Raw genomic sequence first — 24,596 nt, 5'->3', positions numbered from 1 at the left:
AGATAATAAAAATCAACCAAATTTTTCTCAAAATATTAACCCTTTTGTTCTTTCTTTTTTTTGGAATACACTGCATTTGTTTCAATTGATTTTGGAAGAATTTACTAAAATAAATTTGTCATTATTAATGACATTATTATTTGGAACATAAACAAACAAGGAATTTTGAAAGACTGGTTTACTTCAGATCAGAATAAAACTGGAAGTTTGCAGGATGGTATCAAAAGAGTCGATGGACTTTCTTGTGCCTATGTAAAGAAATCCTTCCTAAGTCAACAAATTAAAATATCAGTCAAATACTGGGATCAATACAACTGAATGCTCAATGCCTGCCAAATTTCTGGTCTTGTGGATACGTTAAAATCAACTGGAAGAAGCAGTAACATGCTGGGGAAAATGCTTAGCAACATTTCATCCATCTTTATGTTCTGAGTTCAAATTCCACCGAAGACAACTTTGCCTTTCATCCCTTTTTTTGTGTGTGTGTGTGTATTGAAGTAGGAGATTGTGAAAAAAAGTACCAATTCAGCCCTGAGATTGTTGTAATCAATAAGTCACTTCCCTCAAACTTTAGGCCATGTGCTTTTGTAGAAAGGATTATCATCATCATTATTATTATTAAGGCGGTGAACTGGCAGAATCATTACCACGGGCATATGGTGTAGTGGTTAAGAGCGCGGGCTACTAACCCTAAGATTCAGAGTTTGATTCCAGGCAGTGACCTTAATAATAATAATAATCATTACAACATTAAAAATACCTTAGGAATGAGAACCCAGGTTCAAAATTTTCCCAAGACACCTGATGAAATTTTGTGTTAACAACAAACAAGATGAGGACAAATGTCCGGCAAATATAAATAAAATAAATAATGTAAATAATGAAATGTTTAGCGGTATTTCACCCATTGCTCCATTCTGAGTTCTACTGAGGTTGACTTGGCCTTTCATCCTTTTGGGTTCGGTTAAATAAGTACCAGTTATGAACTGGGGATGATGTAATCGACTTAATCTCTTCTCCCAAGCTGCCTTTGTGGCAAAAATTTGAAATCATTATTATTATTATGGTGGTGAGCTGGCAGAATTGTTAGCATGCCAGATAAAATGCCTAATGACGTTTCATCTATCTTTATGTTGCGAATTCAAATTCTGATGAGGTGGCCTTTACCTTTCATCCTTTCGGGGTTGAAATAAACACCAGTTGAGCACTTGGGTCAATGTGATTGATTAGCCATCACCTTGAGCCTATAATGTGAAGGATTATTATTATTATTATTATTATTATTTTCATTAGGAGGCGAACTGGCAGAATTTTTAGGGCATTAAGACAAAATGCTTAACCACGTGTTCCAGTTGTTCATGATAGGGTCAACTTTGCCTTTCATCTTTCTGGGGGTGATAAAATAAAGTACCAGTTGAGAACAGGACTTAATGTAATTGAGTTACCTCTAACCGCCTCAAAATTGCTGGCCTTGTGCTAAATATTGAAACTATTATTATTACTATTATTGGTAAGGCAGTGAACTGGCAGACTCATACACATGCCAGACAAAATGCTTGGTGGCATTTCCTCTGTCTTTATGTTCCAAGTTCAGATTCTGTTGAGTCTGACGTTACCTTTCATCCTTTTGGGGTTGATAAGTTCAGTACCAGTTGAGCACTGAGGTTGATGTAATCGACTTAACCCCTCCCCTGAAGTTGCTGGCCTTGTACCAAAATTTGAAACTACTATCATTATTATTATTATTATTATTATTATTATTATTATTATTATCATCATCACCCTCATCATTATTATTATTATTGCAATTTTCTTCATCATCATCATCATTATTATTACTGTTAATATAACTGTTTTTGTAGAGGCCATTCAGAAATACTTCAACAAATTTATTTTTCCCCACCTTAAAATATTAAAAATGAGAAATGGTTATCATCATCTTCAGTGTTATTTCAGTACATATTTTTTTTATTTTCTGTAAAATCAATTATATATACACACACACACACATGCACATACACATGTATATAAAATTTATACTCTGCTATTCTTTTGTGGTGTTTATAAAAATTTTTGCTGATTCGTTAGAAAAAACAAGATTGCTCTGAACAAGAAGAAGAATTAAAAAAAAAACACACACACACACACACAAAAAACAAAAATAACAAGACCAACAACAACAGCAAAAATAACGTCTACAATGTCAGCAATAAAATTTCATGTGGTGAAATCATCATCATTGTCATTATATTTTTAGGAATCATTACATACCAGCATCACTATCACACAAAAAATAAAAATCATGATATGTATATAATCATAAGTCAGTACACAAATACATTTACACTTGTATGTCTGTATATTTGTGTCATTATGTCTGTGTATGTGTGTGTGTGCAAGTAAGTGTGCAGGGTCAGGTTGCGATTAAATGATCTGATCAGGTATCAACCGTCTACAACTCATCGAAATGAGCATATCATTTTTTTAAAAATGCTTTCGTGAAATCTATGTTAAGTTTTTCGTAAGGCACCAGCCTAGATATGTATCGTTTGTCGGTGACTAATGACTGAATAAACATTATTTGGTCATTATAGCCATACTATGTACACAATATATATACACAGACACACATACATATATGCACACATATGTATAATACAACAGTGAATATATAACTACATTACATTTCATTTTACAATGATGCGTCTAATAACACAAGAAGGAGCTACCCACTGTGACACCATTTGTTCTGCAGATCTTCAACAACAATGATATTGCTGGGTATATCCATTTCGTCTACCATTACCATTTATAGTATGATTGTTTTGCAATCAAACAGATGGGAAACCTATTAGCAATATTTTCTACTATGTTTAAAATTCCTTCCTGCTGAGACATAAATTTATGGTCGGTCTTATATGAAACAATGTTAATGAAAAAAATGGCCCAAGAGATGGCATTCGATTCTCTGAAGTTACTACTTCACTGGGTGTCACAGCACAACTGTTCTCAAAGTGGTTCTCACCAAAACTTTTCTGCAAATTGTGCAAACAATATTTGCCAAATATAAAAAACAAAAAAGATAAGAAAAAAATTTCTAGTTTCACAGACAACGATTCCAAATGACTAAAATTTTTGTTGCTTTGATTAATCGGAGAAATAATGAGAAAAACTTGTGGAGGAAGATACTATATTTGAAGTAGAATGTACCAATTAGCCAGACTTCACTTCCATAAGAGACTATGTATAACCAGGTTATTACCAAAGAATGAAATCAGAATTCATTTTATCAACAAGGCAGTGAATTGGAAGTCATTAAAGAATCGGGGTGAATAACTCATGGTATTAGTTTCAACTCTCAACACTCTGAGATCAAACCATTCAGAGGTCAACTTTGCTTTTAATCCTTTCAGGGTCAATAAAAATGTACAAAGTCAAGCAGAGGATTATTGTAAGTATAAGAATGTTAGAGTGAATGACTTGTATTGCTTGTTTCCGTGGCCTAATTGGGAGGCAGATTTGATTTGTTGCTAGGTTTAATACAGCCATCTGGCACTTAAGGTGACTTTAGCACAGCTGAGTCCACTCAGGTCAGTTTCTGGTTTGAGGATGATTTTTTTCTTCCCTCCTAGCCTACCACTAGTAGCAGGGTTCTGTAAAGGGTCACAGGTACTGTCTTCTCTCTTGACAAAACAGAAAAAAAAAAACGTTTTCTGACTCCGGCAAACTGAGATAGGAACAGAAGTGAGAACTCCAAACTTGGCCGATGCATAAAGGGGCAGATAGAGGAATGTCCGCCATATATAAAGGGGCTAGGAGCAATATAGAAAAATGCTATTTTGAATTAAATATAGGTTGTCATTTTACAAGGAGCATAGCCCTTAAGAAACACTTAGCCTAAGGTTACAGGTAAAAACACTGGAATGCAGCAGATCGGATGTGACGTTCTAGAGAACAAGTCTTATATTGAACAAAAACAATTCTCACATGATGTAGGGCAGATAACCTGTTTTGAAGTTAACAACCAAGCTTATCAAGTCTCTAAAGTGTTTTAATGCTTATGTCTACAAGAACTGATAATTACGGATGTTATCAACGAGTTCCAAAATCTGAACAAATTTAACCAGATGATGCAACTTGAAGTCTACAATGCTGTTTTGATTTTTTTTGCTTGGCTCAAGCTCACTTCCAAGAAGCTGGCTGCATGAGACATGATCCATCATCAGGTAGGCTGCACTACTAAAAAAAATCAAAAAAGATCAAGGTAATTTTTTTTGTTAGGCATGCCATTCAGAAAGTCCAACAGGCCACAGTTTTCTCATGACTGCTCGAGCAAAAAATACTAAAAAAAAAAAAAAAAATAATGACTTTAGAAAGGGCATGGATGTGATATCGTCTTGTTTTTCTCACCCACAAATCTTAAAAACATTTTCTAATCAACAACACAGCTTGAAATGTTAGCTCTCTTCTCCTTCACAAAACAAACAATATGGATAGTGAATGGGGAGGCCATAAGAAGTTGATCAACTTGCCAGAAATAGCAGCCACATTTCTCTCACATCGCAAATTTTTAAAAAGCAAAAAAAAAAAAGAAAGTATTCATTAGGAATATGCTGCCCTAAATACGGGATAACTTACAAAAAAAAAAGAAAAAGAGAAGAAAAAAAATTTGGGACACTCATAGCTGGAATTTTATCAAGCATATGTGTGTTATAAGAAGGTTAACATGGGGACAGACGACAAGGTAAACCACAGCAAACCAAAACAACCTTTACGGAATCACTTGGCCTGCTACGAATAACACCCAAATCTTGCTCGTATTTCTACAGCAAATTAGCTTGGGGTGAAGACCAGTGTTTGAAGAATTTTCTGGTTAAGCAGAAACAATAATAACTATGTTTTGACTTCCATTTACTGCTGTGTCACTTCACCTTAGTCACTAATGATCTAGAAATAACAAAAAAAAAAGACAAAATATGAACATCACACAACCTTATTTTCTTCCATAACCAATACATCAAACACTTTGTGCTTATTCTATGAGAATTATTAAATATATTCTAATCCAATAAATGTAATATATAAGTATAAAGGCGAACAGTATGAGTAATAAATGAAAGAGAAATAGACACACACAGTGTTTAAGCGCAAGTGTGTGCATGACCATGCAAACTTTCTCTTAGTGGTAGAGGAGGAGGAAAAGAAGAAGATAAAGACAAAAAAAAAAAGAAATTTGTAGAACAACAGGTTAATATGAAAAGTAGTATCTTGGAGCAATTCATTCTCATTCTAAGAATGTTTATCAGTTTCTCTGTGGCAATTTGTCGCATGACATTTCTGACTGTGAGAGAAAGAAAGAAAGAAAGAAAGATAGATAGATAGAGAGAGAGGTCTGTAATTCTTTGCACCTGCTCTCTTTTATTCCTTAATGGGAAGGACCTATTATACCACCTTTCAATTTTGTGAGGAAATTACTATTTCCAAGGCTGCTGTCCATTTCCTGTTCCATCAACCAGCCAAATAGCCCCTTTGTCTTTTTCTGCTGCATGCTGTTGAAGGGCAAGGACTTGATATGCTAGTCATTCTATGTCCTATGCAATTGAAATATCAATATTCCACAAACTTACCTTTTCATTTCCAAGGAAGCTTTGGAAAAATATCTGAAGTTGTTCAGCTTACAATGAATGACTGTTTTAGGGTTTGTTTAATCTATTGACCAGCTGACCATTCAGTGGTCTTTAGAAAAGTGGAGTTCACTCTGTTGCAATCATTTAAACCAAGTCCCTGGTTCAAGGGTAAATTCACATTTTCCTAGAGAAACGCAAGGGTCAAGGTTTCTGTTATTCTTTACCCAAACAGTCCAAGAGGCCTTGCAAAAAAGATCAAAAGTACTGCTCTTCCTAAAACTGTGAGAATTGAGTTGCATTATGACCAAACAGTTTGCAAACATGAGGTCTTGCATTTGATGCTACTGTGTAGCATCTTGGGGAAATGACCATTTCCAAAGTCTAGGGTTCCCCAACAGTTTCTGATTGAGAATAAGATTAACCCTTTAGCATTGAAATTATTCTATCAAATGTAATGCTTTTTCATTCACATTGCTTTCAATTAAAAATGCATTATTTTGTAGCTTGGATATTTTGATGATATGATTATATTTCTAGGATGATATTGTAGGATAGGTGTGATAAGCCAGATCTGGTCAGTTTGAACACAGAACAAGTAGAATATTTGGGCTGCATATGGTCAATTTAAACACTAAAGGGTTAAAGGTATATGTTCCTGTGGAATGCTCAAACACTTACATATTAAACCAGTCGACCAAACAAGTGAATCATCATCATCAAACGACAGAGATCTACTACCTGATACCTTTATATACATTTTATGATTCTACTTTGCCATAGCTATACAAATAACCGGTTCCTGAAACTAAATATATTATATACATATATCTTTCAAGTTCTAACTGGCAATATGAAGTGCATGGAATGGCAGATCCATGAAAGCATTGAATAGGTTGCTTTGCTAGATTTCTTCTGGTTCTTTGCATTCTGAGTTCAAATTCTGCCACAGTCTATTGAGGTGGTAGACCTAATCTATCTTCTGGTTTGACATCATCACTTAATACCCAGGGTAGCTTTAGCAGAGTTTGCTTCATTTGAGCCAGGTCTCTTAATTTGAGGATGCTGTTCTCCACAACTACCACCAGCCTAGTAAAGTGTCAGGAGTACTGCCTTCCTTTAAGACTAAATGTAACAGAAAATGCACCAGAAAGGAATACACTCATGGTAACAATACAACAAAGATTAGTTGTTTTCTTTAGAGTTATATAAAAGATGATGAAGGACTGTGACAAGTAGTGAGACATTGCCAACTAACTGTTTGTAAGCAAGGAAAAAAATAGATGTAAAACAACAACAATGACGATAGAGGTAATATATATGTGTGAATTATATATACACACAAACAAACACACACACATATATATATATATATGTATCACAAACACTTAGAGCAGTGCAGATAGTTAAAAACAAATACGCATGTACAGAGACATGCATATACACGGAAGCAAGAGTCATCTCGTAAGCGTAACAGCAAATTTTACACGCACCACAGACGGCTAAACAAGGTAATAAATAGAAGTGGAGTGGGAGAAGGGTGAACACAACCAACAATGCCATCAGTCTGAACCAAACACCTAATTGCAATGTGCAGCAAAGCACTAAGTTAGCACACTATGCATAGTGCACTGAAGTGTTTATTGATAAACAGAGCAAAGAGAGAACATCATTTGCATAACCCTGCTCTGTAAGCATAGTACGCAAGATTTAATTAAAAAACAGTCCTCCTAGCTACCCACTCAAACACATGTACACTCACATACATACGCGTACGTACATGTATGTACACGTACATACATGCACCATCATGAAGAGGTGTGTTTTGCTTGTTTGGTTTTCACAAACATATACACACACACACACACACACACATACATACACACAAACATACACCTAACATTGGATTATACGTGAACAAACAAGTACTAAAATAATTAAATCAATAAAAAGATAATGAACCACTGATGGTGTATAATGCATACATACACATTTATGTGTGCATATATGTGTATACACACACACACACACACACATGTATATAAATATATGTATGTATGTTGGAATGCATGTATGGAAAATTTGTGTATATATGTATATGTGTGCACATGTATGTGCATGGTATATGTGTATTTGTGTGTGTATGTATACACACAAACACATGCATAGAGGACACATATACACAGACACATTTATAATGTATCTAATCATTTATTTGATTTGTTTAATTTCTAAAGTATTATTGATTCATCATTTGATATGCTGACAAATCGTTAAAAATAAAATACAACAAACAAAAACCACCACCTAAACAAATAAGCACAAAAAAAAACACAAGGGAACAAAGGCAAAAAACGAAAAGAGAAAAACAATGAGACAAAAACCATCACAAAATGTGATGATGTATAAATTTGCACTCAATAATGAATAGAAAGAAGGGAGTTCTGTTGCTACTGAGGGGGAGTAAATCATTGGGTGAGAGCTTGAGTGTGAGTGAGAGAGAGAGAGAGAGAGAAAGAGAGAGAGGGCATGCAATATGTTGTTTGCAAGCATGGTTTGTATGTGTGCCATGCAGGTAATTCATTATTTGCTTCATAGAAAATATTGTCATTGTTTAAATGAATGCCCCTTCCAAAGTTGTTGTTATTGTTGGAGTTGTTGTTTTTGTTCTTGTCGTTATGTAGTTCTCCTCCACTGTGTCAAAGGCTGGTGGAACAGGTCTATAAGCAGAGGATGTCCAACAGTGACTGCCCCATCGTCAGCATGATTGACATTATTTTTACGTCAGCTTTTTCCATGTTGGCATGGGTTACATGACATGTTTTGGAACAACATTCTCTGTGTGCCATTCCTGATGCCAATCTTTACCTGTCCTTTAAACAAGGTAGTCTTTGTACATCGGATCACTGAGATGACCCAAGAAAGTGGCACTCGGTCAGTTATGACAACGAGGGTTGCAGTCGATCCAACCAGTGGAACAGCCGCTTTGTGAAATTAAAGTGTCAGTAACTGATACTCCACACACATAATCCTAATGTAGTTCTCAGGGGGATTCACTGTCATATAAAATATTGCAAGACTGGCTTTTGAATTACATGCACAGCTCATTTTTGCCAGCTGAGTGAACTGGAGAGACATGAAATAAAGTGTCTTGCTCAAGAACACAATGTGCTGCTGGAAATCAAACTCGCGACCTTATGATCATGGGCTGAATTCCCTAACATGCCTTCACATAAAAATCCACATGCCTTCGCATACAAAAAGCACACAAGTACACACAGGTTTCCAAGCAATTTCTGTTCACCAAATTTTGTTCACAAAGCATTGGTCCAGTGAGTCTTTAGTAGAAATTTACCCAAGATGCCAGGTAGTGACATGGATGTGAAATGAACTTCTTAACCATGGGCACATATTTAAGTATCACCTTTATTTTATTCTGATTTTGCATTTTTGCTTTAATGATAAGGGACAATCTAAAGGGAGGCTGGGTTGCTTTTTCTAGTAGGGTTGGAAGCAGAGACCCTTTTTTTGGTCCATGGTCTATGACAGACTATATGTGGTATTTGCCAGTGTTCTTTAACCATGTAGCAAAGCCAAAGCAGTGATAAACCAATCTTTTGCTCAAGTCTACAGTATCCTATGTGTTCTTCTTTTGAAGGTATATAATTTTGGGAGTATTTGGCTGCAGTTTCTAGCTAGCCACAGCATAGAAGCACTTTTTTTTTTGGCTTACCCTCACAACAATACACATTTCTTTCAATATATGACAGACACAAAGACAGATAAATATATATTTCTTTATTGCCCACAAGGGGCTAAACATAGAGGGGACAAACAAGGACAGACATAGGTATTAAGTCGATTATATCGATCCCAGTGTTTAACTGGTACTTAATTTATCGACCCCGAAAGGATGAAAGGCAAAGTCGACCTCGGATGACAGATAAATATAGAGGAACAGACAGAGCATCAATGCGTCCATGTGGCTGTGCTAATATGTATGATTCTTCTTATAATAAATTTCTCACCAACATGGAAAGTGCTAAGCCCTGGCTCAAAAACAAGGTTCCTTAACCAACATTTAGAAAACACCAACTTGGAAGTTATGTGTGTCCATCATGTTTCTTTCTGAATTTGAATTCTTCACTTAAATAAGGAACTACTTTCTAACAAAGAAACAATACTCCACCATGAACAGTGATGACAAGTTGCATGGAAAACTTTAGAAAAATCTTGCATATTTTTACTGTTCTACTTACAGACTATATTTGCAAAGCCATATTTGCTGGTCACTTCCTTTGTCTGGAAACCTTAGCTCTTTGAGATTGTCAAGTATTCACTTGCTAATATAGTTAAGTGTACCAATGATAATTATTGGTATAAATGCAAATTTATATTTTGACTAGAAATGCGATACTTTTCAAAGGCATTGTTAATGCAAGTATTTGAATGTTGATATTCCATATCTTCACTTGTCATGCCGGGGCAAAATGCTGATGTGATATTTACATTCTCTACTGGTATTATGACTGGTCATTCTGTGCTTTTACCTGAAGTGAACATAAAAGTTGGTGACAGGTAGAGTATCCAGCAGTTCAGAAATGTTCATATCTACTGAACAGCTGACTTGTTTGACAGTACATGATATTTTTTTATAGTCCAAACAAGTATATCAAGTCTTTTATGTTCTCACATGGCCAAAGCTTTTGATGGGGGTGTTTCACTGATATTACTTGCTTTGATAATGTATACATTTATCAACAGTGGCACTCTCTGTTTTCACCCCAGTGTAGTTTCTCTTACACACATATATATATAGCGACATCAATTCACATTGGAAATTAGAACCTTAGTGATAGTTTGGGAAGTTAATGACCACATGTATGATATCTTCCAGAGATGTGACAGTCAACATTGGTTCACAAATTATTCTTTAGCTATCTCCTGTTCTTGGGTTGCGAAAGTCTAACGGTCAAAATGTGATGTAATGTAACAGTTACAAGTCCTAGAGAAGCTACGTATGAGAGAGAGAGAGAGAGAGAGAGAGAGTGTGTGTGTGTGTGTGTGTGTGCTGTGTGTGTGTGTGTGTGTGCATGTGTGTGTGTGTGTGCGTGTGTGTGCAAGCGTGTTGGCAAGTGTATGCATATATTTCTTTGAGATATATCAATGTCCTTCTTTGCAGAATCCAAACCAGTCATGATAAAGTGACAACCCCCTTTTTTTATTTGTATGCATGTACCTACATACATGTATGCATGTGCATTTACATTTGTATGGGTGCTAGTATGCATATGTACGTATATTTATTTCACTTTACTTTCACTATCGATTCACTGCAACAGTTTGTGTACATTTGTTACCATCTATATACTTGTCTGTCAATCTATGTGAATACACACAAATACATAAGCATTCATGAAATCATGAACAGACATATATGTATAGACACTTCCCTATACATATGTAATATACATCACATTTTTCTTATACATGCACAAATATAGCTATGCATTTTAAACTAGATAAATGCCTCAAAATGTACACACACACACACACACTGAAAATAGCATTCATACATGCACATACACTTCTCTCTCTCTCTCTCTCTATACATACATATATATATATATATACACGTACACACAGATCTAAAAGAATCTGTCAAACTGTAACAGAACACTCTGTGTATATATCATATTAAACTTAAGTGGAATAGTTTATAAAGGCTATATATTTTCATGACTTTGCATCCATTCCCTCTATCATTTCTTTCACTTCCCACCCTTCCACCAATTCAATATAAAATCCAAGTTAGCTTAGTTTGACACTGGTGGAATGAGATTATTTAGAAAGGATCTATTCTTTGAAAGAACCCCTTTCTAAACTATAAAAACTCTTCACTGTGTAATCCTGTTATTCTGCCCTGTCACAGTTGCTCAGTTTTATTGCTAGACAGCAGTACCTGTCCAAGGCACAACCAAGCCTTCAAACAAAACAGCAGGTGAGAGAAAGGGCATTGAAACAAGTAAAGGTGAACATGGATTGGTTTACGGAATAAGAGGAACTATCACAATTTGAAATCTCTCAGGTGTGCGTTCTCAGGTGAGAACCAGAGATTCTACATGCTTTCCTTAATTCCCCTCACTAATCTTGTCTTATTTTGTGAAGCTGAGATTAGAATGAATTTATGGAATCATTTCAAAGAGAATGTTACTTATGTGTACAAGGGTGTGCTGAAAAGTTCTTGGCTTTGGGTAAAAGAAAATGCTTGAGGATCAATTAATTATGATTTTATACAATACTAGCACTATGACCCGGCAATTCGGGTCATAGTGCTAGTGCATGCAAATACAGATGCGTGTGTGCGCACATACATGTGAGTACTGTCCAAATCTCTGAACAATCACATACAGCTAGTTGGCATTTAATTGACATATCAAGTTTCAGGCATTTTGATTGGGTTTTGGATAGAAAATTCACAAAAAAGTCACTTCTATTGATTTTTTTAATGGCTTTGTGGGGTGACTGGGCAAATGTAAAGATGTGCACGACCACCCTTGGATGGTTTTGATTGACCATAGAAAGTGCGAGTCCTCTAACTGAAAAATTGTGGATTTGTATAAAGGACACACACCCAGATATTTTGCCGTTTATATATATAGAGATATTCCCCTTTCGGATTCACACACTTATTGCAGTGGTCTTTCAGTTATATTGAGTGCTGCAAAAGAACTCAAAAGGCTTTTAGCGATACCCTGCAAGCCAGGAATTTTTCAGCACCTCCTTGTATATGCTATATTTGTTGAAGTACCTAATACTTGACTGGTCACTTATATTATCAATCTCAGTAGGATGAATGACAAAACTAACAACAATGAAAAGATCTGAACCCAGAACCTTCAACAAGGCTATTCAGTAAATCCTCATCATCATTTAACGTCCGCTTTCCATGCTAGCATGGGTTGGACAATTTGACTGAGGTCTGGCAAACCAGAATCCAATCTGATTTGGCAGAGTTTCTACAGCTGGATGCCCTTTCTAATGCCAACCACTCTGAGAGTGTAGTGGATGCTTTTACGTGCCAGTTTGGTGGTACTGACAATGGTCACGTCCAAAAGGTGCTTTTTACATGCCACCTGCACTGGCGACGTCCTCACTCGAATGTTTCACGTGCCACCAGCACATGTGCTAGTAAGGCGACGCGGTAACAATCACGCTCGAATGGTGTGCTTAATGTGCCACCGGCACAAAGGCCAGTTTGTTACCCAGATGTGAAAATTAGTAAAAAAACACACCCACCATGTTTATTTCATCTTTTGCACTAAACACCATCAGTCTTTTTACCCACGGAAGTATTACCATGCTGAGTTGGAAACAGAAGCATGTTTTCTTTTCTTCTTTTTCAAACTATACCTCATTCAATTTTCGTGAAATTTATTTCGTTGTTTTTACAGCATTAAATCCAAAACTCTTTAAAAGATATTCCAGTATAATTAAGTAGCAGTGTATTTTTTAAAAAAACATTTTTTTTCCTTCTCTTTTGTTTTATTTAATCACTTCCCTCTACTGATGGATGGCATTTAACTATTTCTCATTATCTGAGATGACAGCATTTGTGGTTCTAAAGAAGTTTTGAAAGTTTCATGTTTGTTTTTTCTTTTTTTGTTTTTCACCATTCTAACATATGAAAATGCCAGTCTTTCATATATGCATTTACACATGCACATTCAGATATATATATATATATATATATACATATATATATATATACATATATATATATATGTATCATCTTCATCATCGTCATCATTTAATGTCCGTTTTCCATGTTGGCATGGGTTGGACAGTTTGACTGGTGATTGGCAAGCCAGGAGTCTGCACCAGGCTCCAATCTGATCTGGCAATGTTTCTACAGCTCGATGCCCTTCCTAACACTAACCACTCTGATAGTGTAGTGGGGGATTTTATATACACACACAAACACACACGCAAACATACACACACACACACATATATATATATATATACATGTACACACACACATATACTTTTGTGTCACCACATAAACATATGAATAATAATGTTTATGTGCAGTCAGCAGAACTAAACCGGTTGAAAAACAAACATTTGAATGAGGTTCAATCCAGAATTGTAGCATTTCTACATGGTCTTCATCATAGGCTTAAGACAGGCATGAATATAGAATCTTAATGTTTGGTCACACTCTCTGAAGTATCCATGAAATCAGTCAACTGTCGATGGACACATCTCTGACTATGCAATAACACAGCTGGAAAACTACTGTTCATAGGTTTGCTCAATTGGGATGACCAAGGGTTAAACAACAACGTATTCATAATCATATTAGTAATGGTATTCTGCATGTGCCAGCCATTGCCACTGATTCCCAGTTTATGCGTGTACTCATCACTGTTTTCCATTCTCGGTTTGTACTTTCAAGAAGTTTTATGCCCTCTCATTTAATCCACTCCACTCTACCACTGCACTTATAGACCTTTCCCTGAAACTTGACAGTGTACCCCAGCATATTTTCACCTTCTTCTGTCTCTCTCTCCTGTTTCAAACTGGAGCAGTCATGCAACTTGCTCTGCTGCAAGACACCTGCTTCCATACCTATACTTTATCCTAACCTCTCATTACTTGGCACTAAAACGCCTCCCTCAGTATTACACCCACCTCAGTTGAGGGGGGGTCTTGTCTTGCAAGTTACTTGGTAACCTTACCAGTGTTGGTGCATATAAGAAACACCCAGTACCCTCTGTAAAGTGGTAGGCATGGCAGAAGTTATCTAGTTGTAGAGACTATTCTGAGGCCAACAGTAGAATTTGACACAGTCCTCTGATTTGCCAGTTCCTGTTAACCCTTTCGTTACCAACCCGGCTGAAACCGGCTCTGGCTCTGTAGTACAAATGTCTTGCTTTCATAAGATTTTAAATAAAACTTTTCACCAAACCTTAGTCACAATTACTGTTCCTAACACAAGCTTAATGATAACTAAGTTATTTTACTAAATTCTTTGTTATATCTAAAATAATTGAGAGAAACATTGAGCATCTCAAAATAAATACAGTAACAAAAGGGTTAAACCATTCAACCCATGCCAGCATGAAACACAGATATAAATGATGATAATGATGGTGGTGATGAAAGTGGTGGAATATCGATGCCAGACAGAATGCTTTACAGTATTAGTTAGTCACATCTATTTTATGTCTTGAGTTCAAATTCTACTTTTCTTGCAAGGTTGAAAAACAGAACACCAGTCAAGTACTAGAGCTTCGGTCTAACTGATTATGTAGCACTCCGGCCGAACATGTTCTTTCTGACAAAATCACAAATCAACAGAGGTGCATGTCAATGAGTCTGTAGCAGGTCTCACTGCAGGTTTTTTTTGTACAGATATCACTATCTTTTTTTCTTGCAATGTTTACCAAGTACCGAGGGGCCTTTGAAATCCTTCTTTCAAGATCATTCTTTTGTTCTACTGTGAGCATTAGAGACACTTTTCTACCTTAGTATTGGCCTTGCACAATACTCTGTATGGTAATGGATGCAACCCATACTCTGGTTTCGTGGACAATGAAGATATAAATTTCATTATCAAAACATCAATATACAAAGAATGTTTGCATTATGCAAATATATACTTGATCTTAGAGGTTTAGCAAGGCCAGTTCCATTGGCTAGAAGCAGTGAAAGACTAAGAGTAACACATACATATCACACACAACATCAGTTACAACAACATGTATGTATGCATTTGTGTAAATATGCTTGTATGTGTAGCTATGTGCATATATACATGTGATGTGTGTGTGTGTGTGTGTAGTTACAGCAATCACAGAAAAAAGGAAACAAACAGATAAAGACAAGACAAATATCAAACCATTAACAATATAATACGTCTTGTATGTGGATTCCCCGGACCATTAGCTCATCACGCACTTATATGCAGCATGCAATATCAATGTCATCAAGTTCTTACGAAATAATGGCACATGCATCTACAAATGTCATACCTGCTGATGCAAAATGCATCTCACAGCATGCTTACTGAGAAACTGAGATCTGTCCTTTCAATGTTGATGCTTATATTTATATATATACACACACACACACATATATATATACATACACACTCACACATATATATATACATACAAATATACATATATATATATATATATACATACACACATGCAAATATACACATATACATATATATATATACACACACACATATACATATATATACATATATATATATATATGTTCACATTTATATATATATACACACACACACACATATATATATATGTAAATATATACATACATATATACATATAAATATATACATACATAAATATATACATACATATATGCATATATATATATATACACATACACATATAAATAAGATAAAGCCCACTTGGTAGAGTGAAGGGGCATAGTTTGATAATCAGAATGTTGATGCTGATGATGATGATGATGGCATATTAATGCACACATCAGCAGCATCAGCTACGGCAAACATATTAGAACTGAATGGGACATGTTCCAATGAACAGTAGTACAAAGAAACATGGGCATCATAAGCACTGCTCATCTATTTATAAAGCCATTCATCCATATATATACATATGCACATACATACACGTGGACATAAATGTTTGATGTTGTCTAAACTCCAGCCAAGGAATCTCCTTGTCATTTAGTTGGAGAAAGGCCATCGTTCTTTTGTAAAAGAATTGTCTCAATAAATACATAATGATTTCTTTAGACTTGGCACCGGATCAATTTTTCTATAAGAATCAAGAATTAGGTAGGAGAGTGGTGTATTAAATCAACCACATTATAATAGAATGTGGTACTCATTTTATTGATGCTGGACGCATAAAGTCCTGATGTCAAACCTGATGGTATTTGGACATGAAGGCTGGGATAAAATTAAAATTTGTAAAGCAAAACTCCACCCAATATTCTAATTCTTCCTACTAAATTACTATCCAATCTCGATAATTGAATAAACAATTCCTTTTGGGAACATAAAATCTCACTTTCTAAAGTGGAAATATGAATATTACCAAGATTAATTCTGAAATACCAAGGGTACATACTTTCTCAACTTTGAAGGCAAATAGCTGAGTGGCTAAAGTGTTGGACTCGCAATCATAAGGTTGAATGCTATGTCCTTGAGCAAAACACTTTGTTTCACATTTGCTCCAGTCTGCTTGGCTTAAAATATGTAGCAGCCAAATATTGTTGCAACTCTCTCTTTATTCCAGCTATCACATGATGTTCTGTTAGGTCAACAGTGAAAGGGTTCAAAGATTTTATATATATATCTGTTCACAAATACATATGCACCAAAACCAATTGATGAAAGCATGATGCATATTACCAAATTATTCTTACTTGCAAGTGAAAGAATTGGTTACAGGACACAAGCTAAGTGACAAAACTATACACTGTTGTTCAATCTACAAGTAATAGTGACCCTATCCCCTTAAAATGACACCTTACTGATTTGGAAAAGATGGAAACACAAACACATCGGTTAGTATAGTATTGGGGTGAACTCTGTGGGCCTGGATACTTGCAACAGAGGGAACTCTGTTTGAGCATGCACACACACACACACACACACATGCACATACACACACACGCGCACACACACAGACCAGTTGTTCAAGTTTAAATGAAGCAGAATAGATTACTTCAGAATTAGACTATACCAGCAGATAATGTAATATATAGACGGATACCTCACCTGCTAGAAATAGGAGCCAAATCTTCCTCAAACCATACTCTACCAATCAAAAGAATGAAAAAAAAAAGATGTATTAAATAATTTAGAAAAGGGTACACTGTTAAAAAATTTAATGGTGTAGCTATAGAATACATTCTGTATGAAAAAATTGACAATTGGGAAATTCCATGGAAAGCCTGCTCGCTTGGATATGACTTGGGGCTTAAAAAAACATATTGATAAAACATTTAAAAATAAAATTTGAAATGAAAAAAGAAGCAGGATAAAAATTTGAATTCTGTAGGTTTAAAAGCATCATAGATGATCTAAACAAAGTGAACAGCGAACATTTTCTCTGCATTCTACACCATCTCTACATACTATCTTGAATGCATGCTATATTTAATTTTATATTTATATGCATTTATTTGTGAAGATATGTGGCCTAGAGTTAAGCTGTTACATACACAATCATAAGTTTGTGGCTTTGATTCAAAAACAAACCAGCACATTGTGTTTTTGAGCAAGGTACTTCATTTCATGGTGTTCCAGTCTACTCAGTTAGAAATGAAATGCTCTAACTTAGAAGAATATTAACCCAATATGCCTGATGCCAGCAGGCTTTCATGGTTATGGGAATAGCGGAGGTGATGATGATGATGACAAAATGACAATAACATCAATGAGGATAAGGCAACAACAACTGCAATGATGTGGATGGTAGCAATGATGACTATGATGACGATAAAAATGATAACACTGATGATCATAATGATGATGATGATGAGGAGGAGGAACTGATTCCTTTAAATCATTCAAAAGGTGTGTAACTATCAGATGGAACCAAGATGTAAAATATCCAGTACCCTCTAGTACAACACTGGCCCTTATTCTTAACAATAGTCCCTTGTAACAAATATAACTTTAACTATTCCTTTAAAGTATATTAAAATCATATTAGCCCCTAGCATGTTAACCAGCCACATTTAGTCTCAATACCCCACCTCTTGTATGTCCAAACCACCCAGGTCCAATCTCAAACCAACCCTAAACGTCACTCTAAAATATAAACAATCACATCATCTCAAAGCCATGAGATAATGAAAGATTAATTTAAAAATGTGAACAAGAATTATATTTGACAAAGTAATCTGACTACAAAAGGGTTAAAGCAGCAACATTTCTCAACAATCCTTGCTCTCTCATGAAGAGAAAGGGTCTTCACTCCTCATGACAATCGTATTCTTTCATTAACTGATTAATTACTTAATACCAACACTGACTACCATCAGTGTTTGCAGGTTGTGGATGTTTGAATTGAAAGAAGGCAAAACATTGCCAGTTAGTTATGTGGTTGGCTAATTCTACCCTACTCTCTTTATAACGTTGATAGTAACCTAGATAAATATGAAAGATGAATATTAAATATATATTATTAAGAGACATAAATAAATAAACACACACATACACACACACACACATATATATATATATATAATGTATCAAAATAATGAGCTTTCATCAACAACCTCTTTCTCTCTCTCACACATACAAATACAACACACATGCATGACATTTACATCTGCTGCCATTTGTAATTTGGAATTACTGGTAGGAGGCACCATGTGTAAGAGTAGTGTCTACGAACATAGACGCAGAATATATCTTTGCATAGCAAGAGTAAGTATGTGTGTGTGTGTGTGTGTGTGTGTGTGTCCTATTTTTGATTATTTGGAATCTTTCTGTAAGGAAGGAGCTGGTTTCTAACAAAGACACAAGCTCCATCAGTGGAATGTAGATGACAAAAAAACACAAATTCTCATTTTTGAACTTGAGAAAAGTCTTACATATTTTTACAGTTCTGCTCACAGAATGTATATGTAATGTGTGTGTTAGCCAGTTTATTTCTTTCCTTGAAAATCACAGCTTATCCAGACTGCACTACACATTTACTTACAAAACCAAGTACATCAGTTATTTTTGGAATAAATGTGAATTCATAATCTGGTTATGTAGATATGTGTGTGTATGTACATTGGCATGCATGTATGAAACTCAACTGAAAGACAAACCCAATCAGTTATAGAGCAACTCAATACATGTAAAATATAATTTTATATTTTTGATATATTCTTCGAGATGTTATCGACATTTCAAGTCTCATGGTTTTTTCAGGAAAATACTTGCTCTTAAAGAAAGTCATGTGACTTGAAATATTGGTACTAGCTTATTTGCTGTGTCTGAGGATGCATTAGTACTGGCTTTTCATGCATTAGTACTGTGAGTGTGTTTTCATGTAGAAATATGAAATAATAGTACTTAACACAAAGGGATATTTATATATGTAGGTATATATAATTTATATGAGTTTGAATGCTGCTGAAGTTGACTTTGCCTTTCATTCTTCAACAGTCTAAGTACCAGCGAAGTGAGGCATTGTATAAAATGCCTTGTGGTATTTCTTCTTAGCAGAAGCCTTAAAACTTTGGATAAAATGCCTTGTGGTATTTTTTCTTAGCAGAAGCCTTAAAACTTTCAATAAAATGCCTTGTGGTATTTCTTCTGGCTCTTCATGATGGAGGCCCAAATCCAGCAGAGATAATCTTTGACTTTCACTCTTTTCAGATCAATAAAATAATGTACCAATCAGGTATTGAGAATAATGGTATCAACTAATTAATTTCTTCATCTTGGCCTAAATTGCCAACTGGCAGATTAGTTAGTACATCACACAAAATGCTTAGCAGCAGTGCTTTCAGTTCTTTAAATTCTGAGTTCAAATTCCACAGGCGTCAACTTTACTTTACATCCTTTTAGGAGCTATGAAATAAAGTATTAGTCAAGTACTGGGGACTAATGAAACTGACTTGCCTACCTCTCCTGTTCAAAACTGTTGACATTGTGCTTAAATTGGAAATTATTATTATTATGATGATGATCATCATTATTAGTGTAAAAATGTATGAAAACACATATACAAAGCCACAGAAGTATGTAAATGAATGGTTTTCAATCATTTTTGCATATTTGAACTTCTTTATTTGTGTGTCTGCGTGGTTCTGCATGTAAGCTTATGTGGTGAGTGTGTGTAAAGGCAAATTTGAGAGTATTTAAGAATATTTGCATGGGTGTGGGTGCCCAAGTAAGTGATATGTATATGGTGGCGTGTGTGTATGTTTACAACTATAACACCTTATGCGTTCTTTTGTGAGTGATTTGTTGTGAATAAAAAATAAGTTCCTCTGTCATCATATCTGACCATAAAAATTACTAAAAAGAAACTAGGTTATGCATAATGAATTTTATTCTATGAAATTAGATATCTTGAATATTTTCTTTTGTAAAGCTATGAGCTTACAAATACTCTCCTATTTTTTTTTTTCTCTCTAACTCTACTTTTGTATTTTGTTCTTTTTTTTTTCATTTCACTTCAACATAGAAAGAATGAATAATTAGAGAATGTATTTGAAAGAAATAAGCATCAGTTTTCATTCTTTCATTCTGAAGATATTTCTTTTCACTGGCTTTACATTAGATTTATAAAGAATTGGATATTTCAGAGTTCTTGCTTGATATTCATCATCATCATCATCATGATCTATTGACCACTTTTCTATGCTTGGATAGGTCAGACAAAATTTGTAGGTACCGATTTTTCTATGGCCAGATGTCCTTCCTGTTGCCAGCCCTCGTCTGCTTCCAAGTAAAGTAATGTTCCCCATATCTATCATGATTTCATGGGAGATCATGAAACAAAGGGCACTGCTAGTGCAACGGTTACATTCATTTACAACTATCATATGATGTAGAAGCAAGGAAATGGTAACACATACACATATAAAACAGGCTCTTTTCAGTCTCCATCCATCAAATCCATGCACAAAGCTTTGGTCAGCCTAACACAAAAATAAAAGACACTTGCCTAAGGACTGAAACCAGAATTATGTAACTGGGAAGCAAATTTCTGATCACATGACTACACCTGTGCCTATTGTTGTTATCTAATTTAACCTTCATGTTAGCCAACATTTTACACCCATAAATAAAGACATTCCAGCCATGATCATTGTCTTTACCTATTTATCTATTTATCTTTTTGAGGTAATATTTAGTAGAGTTTGAACTATTTCATATTATCCAATATGTGATTTCAAGACAATATGAAGAATGGAAATATTACTATCACCAACAACGACATTCCAAATTTTGCTAATGTAATGTACCACAAGAAGTAACTAACTCACCTTGCGCCAGCTCAAGAGAAAGAACAACAGGTAAAAATGAATGGCTATGCCAGCATGCAAGGCTAATGTTAAATGATGATGATGTTGATGATGATGAAAAAGGAAGATGTTTTTCAATCATCAGGGGTGGGGCTGAAGAGTTAGAAAGATATCCGTATCTCTTTCTTTATTACCCACAGTGGGCTAAACATAGAGGGGACAAACAAGGACAGACATAGGTATTAAGTCGATTACATCGACCCCAGTTATTAACTGGTACTTAATTTATCGACCCCCCCGAAAGGATGAAAGGCAAAGTCGACCTCGGTGGAATTTGAACTCAGAATGTAACGGCAGACGAAATACGGCTATGCATTTCACCCTGAATGCTAACGTTTCTGCCAGCTCACCGTATCAGTGCACAACTGGATGTGTACTCCTGTAATTGAAGCATGTACCAGACCTTTCAGACAGAAAATGAAGCAAAGAGTTAGGCAAAACTGGTGCACAGCATACCTGCGCATAGACTATAGTCACAGCTGTCTATTTGTTACTTATATGATGACCACAGAGATATTCTTACAGATGCTGTCACATTTGAATGAGAAAATAACCATGTGATGTGCAAAGAGACCTACAACAACATTGGGTTAGAGTTAGATTGAGTTGATATGGATGCTAGGTCCTCATGACCCTTAATGGCAGCAGTGCTATCCCAGAATTGCAACTCATTGAGAGTGTGGTAAGTTCTGGCAGACTGTTTTTACAGAGCAGAAACCCAGTTGCTACATGTGTAATAGTAAAAACCAATTGAAGAATTTCTATTTGCAACAAGAAGAAAAACAAAAGGAAAGCGGTGGTGGTGGTGGGGGGGGGTAGCAAACAAGAGCAGAGGTCAAAACAGCAAAAGTAGCAGGTCAAAAAGCAGAAGAATGAGATCAGGTTAAAACCAGCTACCCAGAAAAAAAAAAGGGTTTAGTGGAGTTGAAGTAGGGAAGAAAACAGAAGAAATGAGGTGCACAGACTGGAGATCATGGAAATAAAGAAGAAATATCATGAACCCCAAAATGATAAGCCATTGGAGACAACAATATCAGTAGTTTATGGGGAGCTACAGAAGCTCATCCAACCCCACCCAGAGGGCGTGCAAACTTTGATTGTAGATATTAATATGATCAGTTCTGAATTTGGGAGCCTCAGATACCATTTACAGTATAAAGTGACTAGGAGCTGTGGGTACTCTGGGTTCTACATAGGTGGCTGCATTTAATACCTTTGTACGTGGGTGAGTATTGTGTATTTTGATTAGCAAACTAAAAACTAAATTTGTAACCTACTCTTATGCATTGGGTTACATCTTATTATTACTAGTCATGTGTACAAACACACCCGTGTTTTTGTAACCTGTTTTGTACACTACATCATATATTAGATGTTTGGACTTTATAAGTAATTAGTAGTCATAGTAATAGTAGTAGTAATGATAATAATAATTATTATAACAGCAACAATTATGTTGATGGTTTTAAATTTTGATAAAAGGCCAGCAATTTTCTAGAAGTAAAGGGACTGGTTGATTATATTAACCCCAGTACTTGACTGCTATTATATCTAACTGAGCCTCAGCATCATTTGAACTCAGAACATAAAGTCAGAAGACATGCAGCCAAACATTTTGTCTGACGCACTGACAATTTTCAGTATTCTTATTGTCTATTTTAGAAGTCATTATTATCATGAATGATATTTATTATATTAGTTTTAAAATGCTCTCAGAACATAAGAATTCAGAAAAAAAAACAAACAAAAAATAACAACAAATCTAACAGCAAGACTAAAATAACATGTATATATATACACCCACCAACTCAACCACACACACATACATACATATATAAATTATACACACACACATATATATATACATACAAATACATACACACATATATAAACACATGCTCATACATGTGTATATACACACGCACACACATACTCATGCATATACAAACGTGCACACACACATATATATACATACAAATACATACACACATATATAAACACATGCTCATACATGTGTATATACACATGCACACACATACTCATGCATATACAAACGTGCACGTAAACACACACACACACACACATATATATATATATAAATTCATTTACATTTTTAATAATTTTCAAATGTATTGGGCATTTAAGAGTATACTACTCAAATATACATAAATATTTAAGCATTTTGGGTTTGAAAATATAGCTATTTCAGTTTTATGAAATGTCACATTGAAACATGTCGCATTCCTGTCCTTCAGTTCGCAATATACAATACAATTATAGATATTGATAAATGAAGAGATAAGTGGTAGGGTGTATTTAAATATTTATCAACTGATATTAATCACATATAGTGGTATATACAAAATTTCAGACAAGTGGCGGAGTTTTTCACATAAACATTTAGTTTTTTATATATATTTATCATCACCATCATCGTTTAACGTCTGCTTTCCATGCTAGCATGGGTTGGACAATTTATATATATATATATATATATATATATATATATATATTATATATATATATATATGTGTGTGTGTGTGTGTGTGTGTGTGGAGGCGCAATAGCCCAGTGGTTAGGGCAGCGGACTCGCGGTCGTAGGATCGCAGTTTCGATTCCCAGACCGGGTGTTCTGAGTGTTTATTGAGCGAAAACACCTAAAGCTCCACAAGGCTCCAGCAGGGGATGGTAGCGATCCCTGCTGTACTCTTTCGCCACAACTTTTTCTCACTCTTTCTTCTGTTGGCCTGCTCACTTAGCCAGTGGGGTGGCATCATTTAAAGGCTAAAACAATGCGAAGCACATTGTGACCAGTGATGTGTTGCAATAACTGATAGCCTGGTCGGTCACGGTGATCACGGTGATATATATATATATATATATATAAACACACACACACACATTAATGTAATGACTAAG

The 24,596-nt window shown here is 35.3% G+C and overlaps 1 protein-coding gene across 11 annotated transcripts in view; it reads right to left on the bottom strand.

Moving 5' to 3' along the window:
* The window catches only part of LOC115215131 (zinc finger CCCH domain-containing protein 10-like), a 608,296-nt gene that overhangs the window by 130,349 nt on the left and 453,351 nt on the right, over positions 1-24,596 (bottom strand). For 9 of the 11 annotated variants that reach the window (XR_005000356.1, XR_005000359.1, XR_003881950.2 and 6 more), the window contains one exon: positions 17,416-17,454. The exons of the other annotated variants lie outside the window; for them this stretch is intronic. The gene's annotated coding sequence lies outside the window, so the exon portion shown is untranslated. The remainder of the gene's footprint in view (positions 1-17,415; positions 17,455-24,596) is intronic. 11 annotated transcript variants of the gene reach the window in all.

The sequence above is a fragment of the Octopus sinensis genome, linkage group LG8 (assembly GCF_006345805.1).
Source record: "Octopus sinensis linkage group LG8, ASM634580v1, whole genome shotgun sequence".
In the NCBI taxonomy this organism is placed as follows: domain Eukaryota; kingdom Metazoa; phylum Mollusca; class Cephalopoda; order Octopoda; family Octopodidae; genus Octopus; species Octopus sinensis.
Note: the sequence above shows the minus strand (reverse complement) of the source record. Positions and strands in the feature narration are given on the sequence as shown.